Consider the following 13,392-nt stretch of genomic DNA (forward strand, 5'->3'; position numbering starts at 1 on the left):
AATAATAATAAATAAGGGCCAATCTGAGGGCTAGGAAATCTAATTTGATATGGGACTCAAGTCTTACTTGCAGACTCTGACACACAAAACCTTCTCTGTGGAGGATCTCTCTCTCTCTCTCTCTCTCTCTCTCTCTCTTTCTCTCTTTCTCTCTCTCATAATCGATTTAATTTTTTGAGACAGGGTCTCATTCTGTTGCCCAGGCTGGAGCACAGTGACACCATCTCCACTCACTGTGGGCTTGACCTCCCAGGCTCAAGTGACCTCCCACCTCAGCCTTCCGAGTAGCTGGGACTACAGGTGCACACCATGCCCAGCTAATTTTTGTATTTTTTATAGAGACAGGGTTTCACCATGTTGCCCAGGCTGGTCTTGAACTCCTAGGCTCAAGCGATCCACCCATCTCGGCCTCCCAAAGTGCTAGGACTACAGGTGTGAGCCACCATGCCCGGCCTGTAATTGATTTTACTGTGGTAAAATATACATAACATAAAATGTTTAAGCACATTTAAATGTACAGTTCAGTGGCATTAAGTATGTTGTGTAGCCATTACCACCATCCATCTCCACAACTGTTTCATCCTCCCAAACTGAAACTCCGGACCCATTAAACAACACCTCCCTATTCCCCCTCCACCCAGCCCCTGGCAATCTCCATTCTATAGTCTCTTGAAGAATCTGACCACTCTAGGGACCTCAGGTAAGTGGAATCACACAGTATGTGTCTTTTTGGGTCTGGCTTATTTTACTTAGCGTGATTTATCATGGTTTATCCATGACATCAATGTTTATTCATGTCATAGAATGTGTCAGAATTTCCCTCCTTTTTAAAGTTGAATAGTATTCTGCTGTATGCATAACCGCATTTTGTTTATCCATTCATGTGTAAATGGACACTTGGGTTGCTGGAGGGCATCTTTTTAAAGAGTATTGCATTGGAGGACATGCTTCTAGATCACTTCCCAAATACCCTTTGTTCTATCTAGCTCTCAGGAGCCCTCTTGCAATCAATAGGCTGGTATGCTTCACCTAAAGCTAAATGGAAGGTACTTTGCAGGTACTTCTGACCCCAAACTACACATGTGACAAGGAACCTGTATCAGTCCGGGCTCTGAAGTGCAAGCAACAGAAACAGACACCAACTAAGCTGAGTAGAAAGAGGATTTATTAAAAGGATATTACCTAGCTCACAGAATCTCCAGGAAGACAGAAAAAAATCCAGGCTAAGTTAGAATTCCAAAAACAACTGCATGAGCTAAAATCATGCAGCATAATTAGCTCCATCAAGACACTGCTGCTACCTCCCGCAAGCCACGATGACTCAGATGCACCTCCTATTACCACTGATACCCTGCACCGACACGCTGTTAGTGCTGCTCCTGCTATCCTGCAACCTGTCTTCCTGCCATCACCACCCCCACCAGGGAAAGCATTCTCTGTGGCCTGCCCCTTTTTGGCAGCAGCAGATAAGGCAAAGTCGGGACCAGAAACATCTGATTGGCTGCACCAAGGTCAAAGCCCATGGCCCACAGGAAAGGGAAAGTGAGATTCCAAGAGGTGAAGAATTCCCCCAACATGGAAAGGATGTCAGACTCTGGGTGGCCAAAAGGAGAGACTAAGATTCGCTTCAGGTGTTAATGACCTCTCCAGCCCCATTTCAGTCCATCCCAGGTAGTAAGCATCCCAAACTATTTAATCCTGCCTTAGGGCTGATGACGTGGGGCCCCTTCCTGAGCCCACACTTTACAGGCCCACAGTGGCCTCCTTGATCATAGCGTCAAATTCTGTGGGACCCAGACCATGTGCCTGCCTGCAGCCTATGGCCCTCCCCTCTTGGTTGCACTCCAGATATCCAGGACCCTGGTATTTGGGGCCAAACAGCTCTGAGCCTGCTTCCAGGGCCTTCGCAGGCCTTGTCCCTGGGTCTGTCCTCCTGAAGGCAATGCATGCTGCCGGTGGGTATACTCCTGGGCCAAGGGGTGGCCAAGTTGGGGCTGTTTTCAAAGAACGTGCCTGGAACTTAGATATGTTCCCAGGGGTAGCCACACATTCGCAAGTAAGGCTCCTCACAGTGAGGAACAGAGCCAAACGCAGGAAGAGAAGCGGGCTGGGCTATAGGCCAGGGGCATACTCTGTGGCTATGTTCTGTCAAGGAACTCCAAGGAGTCCAGGAATTCTAAACTTGAACCTGGTCTTCCAATTGTTTCAAATGTATATTTGTCAAAAAACGAAATACCTAGGAATAAATTTAACCAAGGAGGTGAAAGATTCCTAAAAGGAAAATTATGAAACACTGCTAAAAAAATAAAATTGAAGAGGCCACAAAAAACAGATCATGTTCATGGATTGGATTTAATATTGTAAAAATGACCACACTACCACAAATAACCAAAGATTTAATACAATTCCTATCAAAATACCAATGACATTCTTCACAGAAACAGAAAAAGTAATCCTAAAATTTGTATGGAATCACAAAAATCCTTGAGTAGCCAAAGCAATCCTGAGCAAAAACAACAAAGCTGGAGGTATCACACTACTGGACTTCAAAATATACTAGAGTAACCAAAACAGCCTGGTATTGGCATAAAAACAGACACATGAACCAATAGAACAGAATAGAGAAACTGGAAATATATCCACATGTTTACAGCCAACCAATATTCAAGAAGAACATCAAAAACATTCGTTGGAGAAAGAACAGTCTCTTCAACAGTTGCTTCAATAAATAAGTGCAGAAAAATAAAACTAGACCTCTTATCTCTCACCATATCCAAAAACCAACTCAAAGTAGATTGAAGACTTAAATGTAAGACCCAAAACTATGAAACTACTAGAAGAAAATATATGGAAAACACTTCAGAACATTGGTCTGGAAAAGGACTTTATGGAGAAGACCTCAGAAGCATAGGCAACAAAAGCAAAAATAGACAAATGAGATTATATCAAAGCAAAAATCTACTGCATAGCAAAGAAAATAGTCAACACAGTGAAGAGACAATATACAGAATGGGAGAAAACATTTGCAAACTATTCATCTGATAAGGGATTAATATCCAGAATATACAAGGAACTCAAAAACAACTCAATAGCAAAGCAAAACAAATAGAATGTATTTGTTTTACTCATTAAAACAAATTAAAACATTAAAAATGAGCAAATGAGCTGAATTAATGTCTCTTAAAAGACATACAAATGATCAAAAAGTATATGAAAAATAGCTGAATATCACTGATCATCAGGGAAATCCAAAGCAAAACCACAATGAGCTATTCATCTTATTCCAGTTAGAATGGCTGGCATGAAAAGATTTTCAAAATAACAAATGTCGGTGAGGATGAAGAGAAAAAGGACCTCTTATACATTGTTGGTAGGAATGCAAATTAGTACAGTCATTATGGAAAACAGTATTGAGTTTTCTCAAAAAACTAAAACCAGAACCACCATATGACCCAGCAATCCCACTACTGGGTATATATCCGAAGGAAAGGAAATAAGTATGTTGAAGAGATAGCTTCATTCCCATGTGTATTGCAGCATTATTCATACTAGTGACTATGTGGAATCAATCTAAGTGTCCATCAATGGATGAATAGATTTTTTAATGTGATATACTATGTACATATATTACGCATCCAAGAAACTTTGAAAAAAGAAAATGTGGTGTGTATATATATATATATATATATATATACACACAATGGAATACTATTTGGCCATAAAAAAGGACAAAAATCTGTGTCATTTGCAACAACATGAATGAGTTTGGAGGACATTAGGTTAAGTGAAATAAGACAGGCACAGAAAGATAAAACATGTTCTCATATGTGAAAGCTAAAAAAGTTAATCTCACAGAAGTAGAGCATAGAAGAGTGGTTACTAAACACGGGGAAGGGTGGGGAGGCAAAGCCAGAGGTTAATGAAGGCATACAACCACACAGCTAGACAGGAGGAATTAGTGCTAGTGTTCTGTAGGATTACGGGGCAACTATAATTAATAATTCATCATATATTTTCAGCTAGAAGAGGAAAATTTGAATATTCCCAACACAAAGAAACAAAATATGTTTGGGGTAATAGATACGCTAACTATCCTGATTTATTACATGTTGTATATGTGTATGGAACTATCACAATGTACCCCATATATATCTACAATTATTATGTGTCAATTAAAAATAATAATAAACGGGGCCAGGTGCGGTGGCTCACACCTATAATCCCATCACTTTGGGAGGCTGAGGCAGGTGGATCACTTGAGGTCAGGAGTTTGAGACCAGCAAGGGCAACACGACGAAACCCCGTTTCTATTGAAAATACAAAAAAATTAGTCGGGTATGGTGGCACATGCTTGCAATCCCAGCTACTTGGGTGGCTGAGGCACGAGAACTGCTTGAACCCGGGATTCAGAGGTTGCAGTGAGCAGAGATTGTGCCACAGCCCTCCAGCCTGGGCAACAATGCAAGGCTCTATCTCAAAATAAGTAAATAAATAAATAAAAATAATTATAAAGGAAAAATGTATATTTGTCAAGGTAAAGAATAGAACATTTTATTTAACAGTTGAGTAGCTTGTTTTACATTTTTTTATTGTGGTAAAATATACATAAAATGCAATGTACCATTTTAACCATTTTTAAGAGTACAATTCAGGGGCATTAGGTACAATCACAATGTTGTACAACCATCACCACTATCCATTTCCAGAACTTTTCATCATTCCAAACAGAAACTTAGTGCCCATTAAACAATAACTCCCCATTCATCTCTCCCCAGCCCCTGGTAACCACCATTGTATTTTCTCTCTCTGTGAATTTGCCTATTCTAGGTACCTCATGTAAGTGGAATCATATTTATTTTTCCTTTTCTATCTGGCTTATTTCACTCCTCATAACGGTTTCAAGGTTCATCCATATTATAGCATGTATCAATTTGTCAGAATTTCCTTCCTTTCTACGGCTGAATAATGTCCCACTGTAGCTATACACCGTGTTTTGTGTATCCATTTCTCCATCATGGGCAATTGGATTGTTTCCACCTATCAGCTAGTGTGAATCAGGGCTGCTGTGATCCTTGGTGTACAAGTATCTGTTCAAGTTCTTGCCTTCGATTCTTTTGAGTACATACCCAAAGCCGGCGGAGGTTCCTTCGCTCTGGCCCCAATATGCAGAAATACGCCCGTCTTTAATTTTCTAGAGTGTAGCTATTTGCTCTCAAATTCCCATACCCACTTTGTTCGGGAAACATACTTCATCTTTGGCACCTCAATATCACTCCGTCTCTTCTGTTTGAGTAGCTCCTTTCTGGTAAGCCGGCACCTCCGGTTCTAAATTCAGTCATTCCAAGGTTCTGACTCCATGCAGGGCTGTTCTCTCTGAAGTCTTTCCTCTCCTTTCCCCTTTGCAGAGCAGAGGCCTGCATGCCGGCAGCTGGGGGGCCTGTGGGGGGGCTCCTTTCCCCTTTGTCTACGTAATGAGGCCTCTCTGTAAAAACCCAAAAGGAAGTAGTTCTCAGAGCTTCTGGGCTGACGAACACACGGAAGTGCTGGGCCTTCGTGCCCCTTTCCTCCTCTTGCCCGGTGCAATTTGGCTGTTCCTAAGTTGTATTCTCCATAATAAATGGGCAAACAAAAGTAAAGGGTTTCCCTGAGTTCTGTGAGCCATTCTAGCAAATGATCGAATTCAAGGAGGGGGTTGTGGGAATCCACAGTTCATAGCCGGCCAGTCAGGAGTCAGAAGGGAGGCCCGGACCTGCGATTGGCATCTGAAGCGGGGCAGCCTTGTGGGGCTGAGCCCTCCACCTGTGGATCTGATGCTGACTCCAGGCAGGTGGTGTCAGAACTGGATTAAATCGTAGGACATCCAGCTAGCATCCACAGAAAAACGGAGAACTGGCTGGTGTCAGAAAACCCTACCCATCTGGCGTCTGATGTGGAGTGTGTGACAGTAGAACGAAGCACAGATGGTTTTCCCTTTCTAGGACCTCGTCCCCTCCTCACCCCGCATCCCCAGAGTCTGTCTGAAAATTAACACTCCATGCTTTAGTCCTTCAGGCCAGACATTCTGATATTTACAGCCCGGCCTCAGAAGTTCCCAGAACTCCTCCTGTCCTTCAGTGGTCTCTGCAATGACCTTTTTTTTTTTTTTTTTTTTGAGATGGTGTCTCACTCTGTTGCCAGGCTGGAGCGCAGTGGCACGACCTCACTGCAACCTTCGCCTCCCTGGTTCAAGCAATTCTCCTGCCTCAGCCTCCTGAGTAACTGTGACTACAGGCGCGCACCACCACGCTCAGCTAATTTTTGTGTTTTTAGTCGAGATGGGGTTTCCCCATGTTGGCCAGGATGGTCTTGATCTCTGTTTATTATTGTTATTATACTTTAAGTTCTGGGTTAAATGTACAGAACGTGCAGTTTTGTTACATAGGTATACATGTGCCATGGTGGTTTTCTGCACCCATCAACCCGTCACCTACATTAGGTATTTCTCCTAATGCCATCCCTCCCCAACCCCCCAGCCCCCAGCAGGCCCTGGTGCGTGATATTCCCCTCCCTGTGTCCATGTGTTCTCTTGTTCAACTCCCACTTATGAGTGAGAACATGCGGTGTTTGGTTTTCTGTTCTTATGATAGTTTGCTGAGAATGATGGTTTCCAGCTTCATCCATGTCCTGGTCTTCAGCTCTTGACCTTGTGATCCCCCTGCCTTGGCCTCCCAAAGCGCTGGAATTACAGGTGTGAGCCACTGCACTCAGCTGCAATGAACTTTTTAAAAACCCTGTGTGAGACTCCAGCCAGGCAATTATGTCTGTCCCAGGTGGTGAGCTCTGCTTCTCAGGGGAGGGAGCCTCAGCCTCAGGGTAAAGAGCACAGGAACAAGCTCTTCTAACAGAAGCGCATCAACACATATCTCAAGGAATAGCATCCCCCACCAGGCACCGTGCTCAGGCCTGTAATCCCAGCATTTTCGGAGGCTGAAATGGGAGGTTCACTTGAGCCCACGAGTTAGAGACCAGCATTATAGTGAGGCTGTGTCTCTACAAAAAAATAGAAAAAATTAGGCAGACATGGTTGTGCGTGCCTATAGTCCCAACTACTCAGGAGGCTGAGGTGGGAGGATTGCTTGAGCCCAGGAAGTTGAGGCTGCAGTGAGCTGTGATTGCACCCCTGCACTCCAGCCAGAGCAACAGAGCCAGACCCTGTCTCTAAATAAATAAATAAATAAATAAATAAATAAATAGCATTTCTCCCTCACATTTGGGAAAACAAAGTTCTATGTGACTCGCCAGTAGGCAGAGAAGCCCCTTTAAATTCCTTGTTTTTTGGTGCCATCAAGTGGTGACTTGAATTTTTTTCCTCGGGTAGGTTTTTTCTAAAAGTAGGCTGTTCAGCGATAAATTCTCAGACAAGAGTGTGTTGCATTGAAACACTCTGCATTACTCATTAAGAAAAAACTCACACCTTTAAAAGTTTAACTGCTCAAGGGCTTTGAGTTAAACACTGTAAACAGACCACATTCATGTCCCCTCCTCCCATCCCGTGCAAAAAAAAATAAAAAACAAAAACCCCACTAAGATGAAGTGAAAGACAGAAAGGACAGGAGAGGTAAGGTTGGCAGACAAGAACTAGGAACAATATCTGGGGAGTGATAACAAAAGTCTATCATCAGAGATGCATGAGAAGAGCACATGAGGGTGCTGTAGGCTGAAGGATCCTAGGGTAGCCTCCGATTGCCGCCCCCTGGTGTACACACCTTATAGCATTCCCTCCCCTGGAGCGTGGCCCCTCATCAGGTGACTTTGAGTTGATGAAAAGGGATGTTGTCCTGGTGTGTCTAGAGGCAAGACACAGGAAGCACAGCAGATACTCTCCTTCTCCTGCTGGCCTTGAAGAAATAAATTACCCAGGTAGAGAGGGCCACCTGCCAGGAAATGGGGGACACCCCTTAGGAGGTGGGAATCTCAGTCCTATAACTGCAAAAACCCAAGTTCTGCCAACAACCTGAATGGATCCTGGGCCTCAGAGGAGACCCCGGCCTCAGCCAATGCCTTGATGTCAGCCTGGGGAGACTTGAGTAGACAGTCCAGAGACCCCACAACTGGATTCCAACTGGTGGAAACTGAGATAATAAACGTGTGTTGTTTTCAACTGTTGACTTTAAGGGGATTTATTAGGCCAACAACAGAAAACTCATACATGGGCCAGTTCATCCTGAGACCCCTCTAGGAAGAAAACAAGGAACCAGGATGAGGAGGGACAGAACAGAGGTGGAGGCGATGTCAGACACAGGAAAGACCAAAGTGGCAAAGATGGGAAATAGAAAACAGAAGATAAAGTCATCACAGGAGCAATCCAGGGAGCTCAGCACCAAAACACGGTTCAAAGAAGAAACAGAGAAGACAGAGGGCAGGAAATTGTCAAATACATAATACCATAAATTTTCCAGGACCCCAAAGCCACAAGCCTCCAGACTCAGAATGTTCAGAGCAATGAATGAAAAAAGATCACATCAAGGCATGCCATTATTACATTTCAGAACATCAGGACTAAGGAGAAGATGCTGGAGGCTTCCACAGAGAAAAATCAGGTTACATTTAAAAGAGAAAAGGACTCACCATGGCATTGACTTTCCAACAACGATACTGAACATAAAGCATTGGAACCCACATCACCTTCCTGGTATGATATTTAACTATAGTTATGTAGGATGTAACCACTGGGGGAAACTGGGGAGGGAACATGGAACCTCTCTGTACTAATTTTACAACTTCCTGTTAATCTGTTTTGAAATAAAAGTATTTTTTAAAGCAAGCATTGGAGCAATGGTACCAGAATTCTAAGGAAAAAAATATTTTCAACCTAAAATTCTATACTCACGTCTATCCATGAGGGTGTTTCCACTGCAGATAACAGCAGCCACCATTTGAACAGGTTTTTAAAAATAACAGTTATATTTTCTTGCTATATTAATAAGCACAAAGACAGACCAGGTCTAGGAGTGGCTGAGCCAGGTTCTCTCCTTCGTTCTGCTTTGGCATCTTCTGGGTCAGGCTAACCCTGAGATGAGTCCTGAGGTGAGAGGTGCAGTTGCAGTGTCTCATCCAGACCTGATGATGCCCAGAAAAGCAACATCTCTGAGTGTCTCTCTTTTAGAATAAAGGACATTTTGGGCCGGGCGTGGTGGCTCACACCTGTAATCCCAGGACTTTGGGAGGCTGAGGCGGGCAGATCACTTGAGGTCAAGAGTTCGAGACCAGCCTGGCCAACATGGTGAAACCCCATCTCTACTAAAAATACAAAAATTAGCCAGGCGTTTTGGCTGACACCTGTAATCCCAGCTACTTGGGAGGCTGAGGCAGGAGAATCGCTTGAACCCGGGAGGCAGAGGTTGCAGTGAGCCGCGATCACACCACTGCACTCCAGCGTGGGCGACAGAACAAGACTGTCTCAAAACAAAAAACTATATATATATATATATATCCCCTCAGGTTTTACAGCCAAGAATCGCATGCTCATGGTTAAACCAATCTGATGGGTGAAATACTCATAGACTACCCATGCTCTCCTTGAGAATGAGCCTCTCTTGAGGCATGTGGCTGAAGAGGGAGGAGTGGACATCCCAGTAAGATCAGGATTTTATCAGGAAGGGGGAAGTTTAAATGAATCCTAGGGAGGCAGCCACAGTGTACACTATGAGTCAAATAAGAGGGTAGAAGAAAAATATTGCAGACATACAAGTGCTTACACAGACACCTCCACTGCTTTAGGTTAGAAAGTTCTTAAGACAGAACCACCAAATACAACATGTGGAATTTTTCGAATCCTAATTTTGAAAAATAAAACAAAAAGGGAAAATGCTGTTGTTCAGCATTCATGAATTTGTAAATTTGTAGTTCAAATCTACTGAGGTAAATTTGAATATGGATACCAAGATTATTGCTAATTTTGTTAGGTGTGATAAAAGCATTATGACCATGTAAGAAAATGTCCATATTTTTTAGTATGTATGGGATGAATAAGATGGTGTGTGGGATTTGCTTTTAAATCCTTCAACCACAATATAAAAGGGGAAGGGTATAGATGAAGTAAATGTGTCAAAAACCTAATATATGTTGGCCCTGTTCCAGCTAATAAGTAAAGAAGACATAATAGAAGCAGAACATAACCCCCTTTGAAACTCTAAGGAATAAACAGATCTTATCGAAGTGTTTGAATCTCAGCACTATTGACAATTTAGATAATTACATTCATGTACCGCAAAATGATATGTCAGTGAATGATGGACCGCATATGTGACAGGTCCCATAATATTTGAATATTGTATTTTTACTGTACCTTTTCTATGTCTAGATACACAAATACTTATCATTGTGTTACAGTTGCATACAGTATTTAGTATAGTAACATGCTACACAGATCTGTAGCCTAGGAGATTTGTAGGCTATACCATATAGCCTAGGTGTATACTAGGCTATGACACCTAGGTTTATCTAAATGCCTTCTATGGTGTTTGCACGATGATGAAGTCTCCTAATGACACATTTCTCTGAATGTTTCCCTATTGTTAATCAACACATGATTGTATATGTTGGGGGCTGGGGGGCTGTCCTGACTGTTGTAGGATATATAGCAGCATCCCTGTCTTCTACCCACCAGATGCCAGTAGCATCCTTCCTCCCTAATCATGACAATCAAAAATGTCTTCAGACATTGTCAAATGTCCCTAGGTGGGGTGGGGGTTGGGGTAAAACTGCTTTTGGTTGATTCAGGTAATCATCAATGGCTGATAGTGCCACAGAAAGACAGGAGACAATCTGATGGCTGGAAGTACATCCCTGTGAAATAATCTTGCCAAAATAAAATCAGACCTGAAATAGATGGAGGCTCTAGAACACCAAGACAGAGGAATAGGTTAAATGCATGTAGAGACACAGCCAAAAATAACCAAATTTCTTCAACAAAAATATTGCCATAAAAAAGGAAGGCAGAAAAACCTATCCGTTAAAAGAGGCTTAAGAGACATAACTAATCACAATCAAACCTTATCTGAATGCTGATTCAAACAAACTAGTTGTAATTTTAAAAAGCCAACACATGTATGATACCAAGTGAATATTTGATGACTTTAGAGAATACTGGTAATTTTTTCAGGTGTGATAATGGCATTGTGGTTTGGTGTGTTTTTTAATAAGTTTTATTTATTTATTTATTTTAATTTTTTGAGACAAGGTCTCATTCTGTCACCCAGGCTAGAGTGTGATGGCGTGATCACAGCTCACTGCAGCCTCACCCTCCCAGGCTCAAGTGATCCTCCCACGTGAGCCTCCTGAGTAGCTGGGACTACAGACACCCACCACCATATCTGGCTAATGTTTTCAGTTTGTGTAGAGGTGGGGGTCTCGTTATGCTGCCCAGGCTGGTCTTGAATTTCTCAGCTCAAGTGATCCACCTTGGCCTCCCAAAGTACTGGGATTATAGGCATGAGCCACCATGCCCAGAGGTCTTTAAATAGAAATGCATAATAAAATATTTACAGATGAAACATATAATATCTGGGATTTGCATTAAAATATCTATGGGTTAAAGGTATTGGGAAGGAGTTTAGCTGAAACAATATTGGCCTTATGTCGATGACTGCGAAAACTTGGAAAAGGACACATGGGAGTTTCCGATGTTCTTTACTCTGGTTTTGTTGAAAATTTATCATAATATAAAGTTTTTAAAACGTCACCTCCCTCATACCCTTTCCTTTAAAGTCCTTCATAGATTGGCTACAGGAAAGAACCCATGGAATCCTCAACACGAAAAGCAGCCAAGAAAAGCCCAGGTAGGCCGGGCGCGGTGGCTCAAGCCTGTAATCCCAGCACTTTGGGAGGCCGAGACGGGCGGATCACGAGGTCAGGAGATCGAGACCATCCTGGCTAACACGGTGAAACCCCGTCTCTACTAAAAATACAAAAACTAGCCGGGCGAGGTGGCGGGCGCCTGTAGTCCCAGCTACTTGGGAGGCTGAGGCAGGAGAATGGCGTAAACCCGGGAGGCGGAGCTTGCAGTGAGCTGAGATCCGGCCACTGCACTCCAGTCCGGGCGACAGAGCGAGACTCCGTCTCAAAAAAAAAAAAAAAAAAAAAAAAAAAAAAAAAGAAAAGCCCAGGTAATGGAAGAGACATGGGCCCACAGAGGGCTAGCTGAGAGGGAGGAAGTCTGACAAGGTTCTCCATGAGGAAGTGTTCCCAGGAAAAGTCAGAACAGATTACTCTATATGTTTGAGTATTTAAAAAATATGTATTGCTAGGCGCATGACATACTAAATGGAAAAAACGAGCACAGTATAAGCAAAAATAAGAATATATACATAGGAAACTGTGAAAGTAAAAAATACAAGGCAATATGTAACTAGGGAAAACAAGAATTTGCCCAAGAAAAAGTAAAATAATCACGATAAACCACTTGCCTCTTAGATGAAAATGTTTACATTGTTATCATAAAAATAAAAACCTAACTAACCACCAGCACCAGTGTGTGCCACGCAGGGCCCAAGGGCCAGCCTGCCATCACTACTGCCATTGCCAGTGCCACAAACACTGTCCAGGCCCTGAGGCCCAGACCTGAGGGCCAGCTTGCCATTAGCACTGCCACCACAATTGCTGCAAGCACTGCCTAGGGGCCCAATAACTAGTATACCCAGGCCCCCTCCTACTACCACTGATGGCTGCTTATGTTACCCAGGGGACCAAGGATCAACCTACCTGAAGTCCTTGTCCCCAGAAAAGTCTTGCCACAGCCTCCATTAATAACCACAGCCTAAGCCACTGAAGAACTCACAGACCCCACTGACATTGATTAAAGCTGAATAAATCATACAGAGACTACATTATTGTGCCCACCCAGAATCAAAGCCAAAGCACCCTACCCAACCAACACTATAGATACATTTACAGGAAAGATTATTTCCCTATGAAATCCATTCCATAAAATTTGAAGAAGCAAGTATTACACCAGATGCACATGTATTAACATAAGGACAAAGGAAACAGAAAAAAAGCAAGGAAACATGACACTGACAAAGGAACAAAATAATTATCCAGTAACAGATTCCAAAGAAAAGGAAATATATGAAATGCTCGAAAAGGAATTTAAAATAGTGTCCAGCTGTTACAAGAGAACACAGATAGACAATACAAGAAAATCAGAAAAATAATTCATAATCTGAATGAGCAATTGAACAAACAGATAGATATAAAAAAGAACCAAACAGAAATCCTGGATCTGAAGTTCTTCAACAATAAATTAAGCAGAAAAAATAATTTTTGAACTTGAAGATAGGTCTTTTGAAATAATTCAGTCAAACAAAAGAAAGAAAAAAGAAAAAAAGGAAAAAAAAAAGAATGAAGAAAGCC

Source organism: Trachypithecus francoisi, unplaced genomic scaffold (assembly GCF_009764315.1).
Source record: "Trachypithecus francoisi isolate TF-2019V2 unplaced genomic scaffold, Tfra_2.0 Lachesis_group15, whole genome shotgun sequence".
Lineage (NCBI taxonomy): Eukaryota > Metazoa > Chordata > Mammalia > Primates > Cercopithecidae > Trachypithecus > Trachypithecus francoisi.